Source organism: Lolium rigidum, chromosome 7, assembly GCF_022539505.1.
Source record: "Lolium rigidum isolate FL_2022 chromosome 7, APGP_CSIRO_Lrig_0.1, whole genome shotgun sequence".
In the NCBI taxonomy this organism is placed as follows: domain Eukaryota; kingdom Viridiplantae; phylum Streptophyta; class Magnoliopsida; order Poales; family Poaceae; genus Lolium; species Lolium rigidum.
Window position 1 is genome coordinate 311,007,103 of NC_061514.1, and position 7,183 is coordinate 311,014,285.

The following is a 7,183-nucleotide window of genomic DNA, read 5'->3' on the forward strand; positions in this document are numbered from 1 at the left end:
AGCTGCCCTTGAGGTTGTTCATCGTGTCCGGCCAGCCGAGTTGGAGCTGGAGGCTCTTGGTGTCCACGAAAAGGAGAAGCAACTTCCTTAGCTTCCTGAAGTTGATGTTCCCCGGGGATGGGGAGCCCGCCGCGTGGCCGCAGATGACGATCTTGGCTGAGACCAGTGCTGCCGGCGGCGCCCCGACGAGCGTGAAGCACGACGCGTCGGGTGGCACGTCTCTGTACTCGAAGGTTCGCGTCTCCGACAAATCTACGGTGACGCGTCGAAGATGGTGGCAGCAGCGCAGTGCAAGGCTCCGAAGGCGCATGTTGGATGGGACAGTGAGATCGGTGATCCAGCTACAGGCCTCGAGCGTGAGGTCCGAGAGGCGCGAGCATCCGGCGATGAGCCGCTGTATGTCGTCCCCGGAGCGACGGTAGTGGCGTATCCTGGTCAGGGACAGCGTCTCCAGGGTTGGGAGGTCGACGGTGGTGGACTGCAGGGACCTGAGCGAGCAGTAGACTAGGTGCAGTGCTCGCAAGGTGGCGCACGAGTAGAGCTTGGCCGGACAGACGCCGACGAACCGGCATGGGTCGTAGTCGTCGTCGTCGTCGGATGATGACGACGATGACGATGACCATGACGAGTCCGTGTCACTGTACCTGTCGATTTGAGTGCTGCCGTAGTGGACGATACGACAGGTGCGTCCTAAGGCGTCGTACTCGGCGGCCCAACTGGGCATCGCAAGGAAGAGCTCTTGGAGGCCGCGGCGGAGTGCGTAGGAGATGCAAAGGTCCACGGCGTACGAGTCCGACGGGGACGGCGAATAGCGCAGGGCGACGCGGAGGGAGCGCAGCGGCCCGTCCCCATCCGCGCCGCTGCAGCGTCTCCTGGCGAGCAGCGCCGCACTGACCCGGTCAAGGTATCTCATGTTCGCGCGGCGGTCGTCGTGGAAAGAGATGGTGTGGACGTCGGCCAAGGCGCGGCGCCAGCGGCGGGCGAGGATGGCGGCGCGACCGGCCTCTTTGGTTGGGAGGAAGGAGAGGATGTGGCCGAGGATGCAGTCAGGTTGGTCGCTCAGGCGATCGCGTCGGGGCCGCTTCCTTGCTGTCTCCATAGTCGACGATGGATCCACAAGACCACAACCCAAGGACGAAGCATTGGAATTGGAATTTATCATGTACTCCTTCGGATCTCCCCTGCCTTTTGGAAAAATTATAATGCTTCTGACCTTTTATACGTCTCTATGAACAACTATATATCCCTTTGACGATTCCAACCTGCCAACATACACGAATCCTCCCCGTTCTGGTGAGAAAAAGAAGAGGAATCTTCCATAACTCGTGAGTCGTGGCCTGCCAAGGCACTCGCAGCCACCCCATCTCCCACGACTCCTGAGTCCTCCTCTACCACCCATCTTGGCACGACACACCTGCCAAGGCAGGGCCAGCGGCCATATAATATTTATTTTTATTTTTTATGAATAATACGTGATTAATTTTTTTAAAAAATCTGATATATATGTATCTCAATCGATCTAAGGGCCGCTGATCTGCTAGAGGCTCCGATTAGTCTGTCTGCCGCACTAGCGCCTGGCTTTACGTCAGAGGACAAACCCGGTCAGCCATGACGCGACCGATCAACAGAGCGGCCACACGAAGGCCGATCAGCCAGTGCGCCGCCGACTAGTTGCATGATCGCTGCATATGTAGTTAGTGTGTTAGTTGATTATTGTTTTCCCGCTAAATTCTCCCACCTTCGTTTTCGCTCCTCCATTTCCCGCTATTATCTCGGGTCATTTCTCACCGTCTCACTTTATAAAACCTTGCATGATGTACACTTTTTTTCCTCTTCCTCCCACCGAAAAAATTCCACCATAAGTGTGTCTTGCTCTGACCAAGAATTTAGGCTGAAGAAGGCGAAGAATGCAAGCTTTGCCACCAGGGGTGGGAGTGAAGCGGTGTTGATTCTGCCATATTAATTACCAAGGTGAAAGAGGTGGAAAACTTTTCAGATAGGTTTGGTGGAGGAGTCTGCAAAATGACCCGGTCGGGCTGGATGATGTAATCCTCATTGTTTTTCTCACTGAAAGATTGCTGCACTAATCAAATTGAACCAAAAGTTCAAACTGAGAGCTAATAATCAACCCATAGCAATGCACGCTCAAGTTTACTAGTCTTGGGAAAAAAACTTACGATGTCCCCTTTTTATTGTCAATGCAAATAACACAAAGCAACAAATGCAAACCGATCGTGTCAGCACCCCCCATTTAAAAGTAAATACTAGTAGTATCGAGTAGTAGTATTTGTTTCAAGTTCAAATGCAGTAGCTTGTTTCTTGTGTTTTGCGGTCATCATCATCCATGCGCATGGTAGATAATTCTAGTTCGTGGATTTCTTTTCCATCCCTCCATCTCTTTCTTCAACTGATCAGTTTCAGATCCTCCTACGACGCCGGTAGGGAAAGTAACGTGCAGCTCCTCCGCAAGCACGGCCTTGGTGAGCAGGAACAAGGCGAGCCGTCTCTGCGTGATAGTCCCGCTGTACTTGACCAGTTGGATCTTCCTCAGCGTGCGACGGAAGCACTCGGCATTGGAAGACCGGACTTCCTTGGGCACTTTGATCACCCTGCGGGTTGATGCTTCGTTGACCTGAGGACGGTCGATAAGCAGGGTCAGAACCTCGAGGCCGGTGGTGTCGTCGAGGATGTTGGCCAGAGCGGCGATGTGGCCACGGTTCCGGAAGGGCCCCCTCAGCTCCAGGCGCGTGAGGCCCGGCAGCTGCACACGACACCATAGGAAGAAGGGCGGCTGCTGCTGGGCGGAAAGGCTAACTGATGTCAGGTTGGTGCATCTCTCCAGGAACTGCCCCAGTCGCCGGATCTCTTCCGTGTCCTCGGTGTCGACCGGCATGCAGATGTCCACGGCCAGCGCGACTTCTCCCCAGTCTGGTAACGAGAGCGCGGAGCAGCCCGCCATGCTGCCTTTGAACCCGAGGGACCGCAGCGACGGCGCGTCGACGAAGACACGCGTGGTGTTGTGGCAGCAACGGATTTTGAATGTCCGGAGGTGGTGGAGCGCCACCGAGATGCGCTTCACCGTCGGACACTCCTCGAGCGTCAGCTCAGCTAGACGAGGGCAGGCGGCGACCAAGCGCTGCAGCGCCTCCCCCGGCGCGTTGACCCGTCGGAGCCACAGCGTCTCCAGCGAGCCGAGGGAGAGAGCCTGCTCGGGCAGGTCAAGCTTGCAGCTCGCAAGCCGAAGGTGGCGCAGCGTGGCGTCGGCGGCGTTGCTGCTGAAGAGGTGGCGAGGCATGGTGCAAGACAGTTCCGTTAGCACATCTGGCGCTTCGTCGACACTAGTACCTGTGTGCGGCCAGATCAGCTGCTCTGTGACTCGTGGCGGCAGGTCGAGGTCGAGCTTCTCCGCTCCGGCGAACAAGGCCGTGGCGATCCACTGGTCGATCAGGATGTCGGAGGGTGGGCTTCCGAGGCCGATGACGCGGAAAGAGCGGATGGGAGCGGTGCAGTCATGGTTGAGGAGCACGCTATTCACCATGTGCTCGATGCGGACGGGCTCCTTGCTGCGGCCGGCCGTCCGAGGTCTAGCTCTAGCGCTAAGGTTGACGACGGGGACGGTAGTGAACACATGACGCCAGCGCCGGGAGAGCGCGCTGGACCGGACGGCCTGATGGGTGTCGAGGTGCGAGAGGATGCGTGTCAGCGTGGCGTCCGGGAGCGCGCTCACGCGGTCCTCGCCGCCAGCGCGCTGCTGCATCGCCATCTTCGCGCGTCCTTGGACTTCGTGCGTTGTTTGGCAGTTCAGAGTCAGATCGGAGAGGTTTTGGAGATCGGATACGTAGATCAGAGTTTTCGTTTATCACGATTCACAACTTCACCGAGGCATACTTTGATCTTCGTCGGCCCTAAAACAATAGTACTACCTCTATCCATAAATAGATGTCAAAAGTTTATCTAAATTTGAATGTATCTAGACATGATTTAGTGTATAGATACATCAGAATTTGAATAATTTTTTTCATCTACTTATGGACGGAGGGAGTACTTGACTTGGACTCTGATTTATTATCTGATGACTAGAAGTGTGTCCCGCTAAGAGATTGATTAATGGACAGGACTAGGCGGCGCCGCACAAGACCACATCCCTGCGACGGATTTTCCAACCCCACCACGTAACAAAATCGCAGCGAAAAGCTACTTCCCCTGATTCAACGGATTAGCCGTGCGGTCCACTGTTTTAAGTATGACATAAACAACTCGAAAAATCGAATCCCCTCCCTGGCAATCCGCTCGAGCAATCACTTTCCGTGGCGCGGATGCGCTCGCGGAGCGAGTCAATTCTCTTTTTATCACGTAGTGTTTTAATTGCGTTCACACGTATTCACACTAACCGCTTGTATTACTACTTTGCAAGTTGCATGTAGCCAAGAGCGTTCACACTGCATGCATGCACATGCAAGAACATCTCATGGATTTGCATTCCATGAGCCAGTTTTTCAGCACACTTTCATAAGTTGTTGAATGCATACACATATCATCTCACTCTTCTTTCTCAGCACGGAGCAGGCTCTCAATTCTCCTTTTGCAATTGCTTTTTGGGTTTTATTTTCGTACGGTAATTCATATTTAATGGGGTCAATTTCCTTTTTCGGGCCAGTGGTTTTTAAGTGGGAAAAAACGGGTGGAAAGATCCATTTGCAACTCAAATGAACTACCACTTGCTACTCAAATTAAGTATTATTTTAAGTTGTAAGTTAACAAAAGTTGCTAAAATATTCTAAATGAAATTTAGTTTTTAGGGTTGCTAGGTATTTATATTTACCATTGATAAATAACGGGGCACTGGGTTGACAACTTGTAAACAAAAAAAGAGTCGCTACATACTTTAAATTAAAGTAAATTTTTAGGGTTTATATTTATTATATTTACCATTGATAAATAGCGGCTCACCGGGTTGATAGCTTGTAAATTAAAAAAGAGTCGCTAGAATATTATAAATGAAATTATTTTAGGGTTATTATTTATTTATATTTACAGTTGATAAATAACGAGGCACCAGGTTGATAGCTTGTAAAATAAAAAAATGTTCGCTAAAATATTCTAAATGAAATACTTTTTAGGGTAGGTAGTTATTTATAATTACCATTGATAAATAACGGGGTATCAGATTGATAACTTGTAAACTAAAAAGAGTCGCCAAAATATTCGAAATGAAATTAGATTTTTAGGGTTGGTAGTTATTTATATTTACTGTTGATAAATAAGAGGACGCCGGGTTGATAGCTTCTAAACTAAAAAAATTCGCCAAAATGTTTAAAATAAAATTAACTTTGGGGTTGATAATTTTATATATTTTACCGTTGATCACTCGAGTATGGAGGGTTGATTATTCAAACAGAGAGGGTTAATAACTTTTAGCCAGAAAATAAGTTTCTCGAAACATATCAACATTGGTGCTAGTTTGAAGATCTTACCGAGACGGATTTATTGGTGAAAGTGATTCTTAATTTGGAGTTATCGTTTAAAAGTTAAAACATTTTGAATTTTTAAATTTTGAAAAAGATTCCGCTGACTTCAGCAAATTCATCTATTTGTGCATGCATGCAGAACTTTTCCTCAATAGCCTGCACCAGTTGATAATTTTATATACATTTACGGTTGATCACTGAAATATGGAGGGGTTGATTATTCAAATAGGGATGGTTGATAACTTTTAGCCAGAAAAAAGTTTGTTGAAACATATTAACATGGGTGCTAGTTTTAAAGATCTCGTCGAGTTGGATTTATTGCTAAGAACGAATCTTTATTTGGAGTTGTCGTTTGAAAGTTAAAACGTTTTGAATTTTTAAATTTGGGAAACATTCCGCTGACATCAGCAGATTCGTCTATTTGTGCATGCATGCAGAACTTTCCGTCAATAGCATGCACTAGGTTGATAATTTTATACATTCAACTTTGATCACTTAAGTACGGAGGAGTTGATTATTCAAACAGAGAGGGTTCATAACTTTTAGCCCGAAAAAAAGTTTCTCGAAACATATCAACATGGCTGCTAGTTTTGAAGATCTCGTCGAGACAGATTTATTGGTGAAAGAGAATCTTAATTTAAAGTTGTCGTTTGAAAGCTAAAACGTTTTGAACTTTTAAATTTGGAAAAAATTCCGCTGACACTCGTCTATTTGTGCATGCATGCAGAACTTTCCCTCAATAGCCTACACCAGGTTGATAATTTTATATATTTACCGTTGATCACTCAAGTACGGAGGGGTTGATTATTCAAATAGAGAGGGTTGATAACTTTTAGCCAGAAAAAAAGTTTGTCGAAACATATTAACATTGATGCTAGTTTTGAAGATCTCGTCGAGACAGATTTATTGGTGAAAACAGATCTTAAATTGGAGTTGTCGTTTGTGAGATAAAACGTTTTGAATTTTCAAATTCGAAAAGATTCTCGCTTACGTCCTCAAATTCGTCTGTTTCTACATGCATGAAAAACTTTCCCTCAATAGCCTCCACTACATTCCAAAATTTGCCAAAAATGGGGAAAAAAATTGGTTGGAAACTGATCGCTCATTCTCTCCCTGACGCTCGAGCGCTAGACAGGGCAACCCTCGAAAAATATGCATGCAGCCTCGCGTGCCATCTCATTTGATTTCTAAAACAAAATACATTAACGGCACCTGGATCAACAAATTTGGCAATTAGGCAGGCAGAAAGTACACCATTTAAACTGGCAATTATGAACTTGACAAAATAAGGAAAAATATGCATTATATTAGCCTCTTTAAAACTTGGTAGTTGCGCCTGATTAATAAGGAAACTAGGACCTAATTAATCTGTCAAATGGTAATATGGCAACTCAGATAATTAATCAGGAAATTACCAGTAATCAATCTCATAATTAGTGCTAATTAATCGGGCGATTACTACCACTATTTAACCTGGTAATTGATAAATATGGCAACTGAACCTAATTAATCCGGCAGTTAACTAGCAATTACACCTAATGAAACATGTAACAACACCTAATTACGACAATCTCTTCCTCATGATAGTAGCTCCATTTGCTCGTCCATGGCTTCCCGCCCTTTTTGTGCTTGATGGTGGCGTGGCCTCAACCTCCCGCACGGAGCTGTTCTCTGCTTGTCCTCACTGGTCCACGACGGCGTGGCCTCAGCCTCCC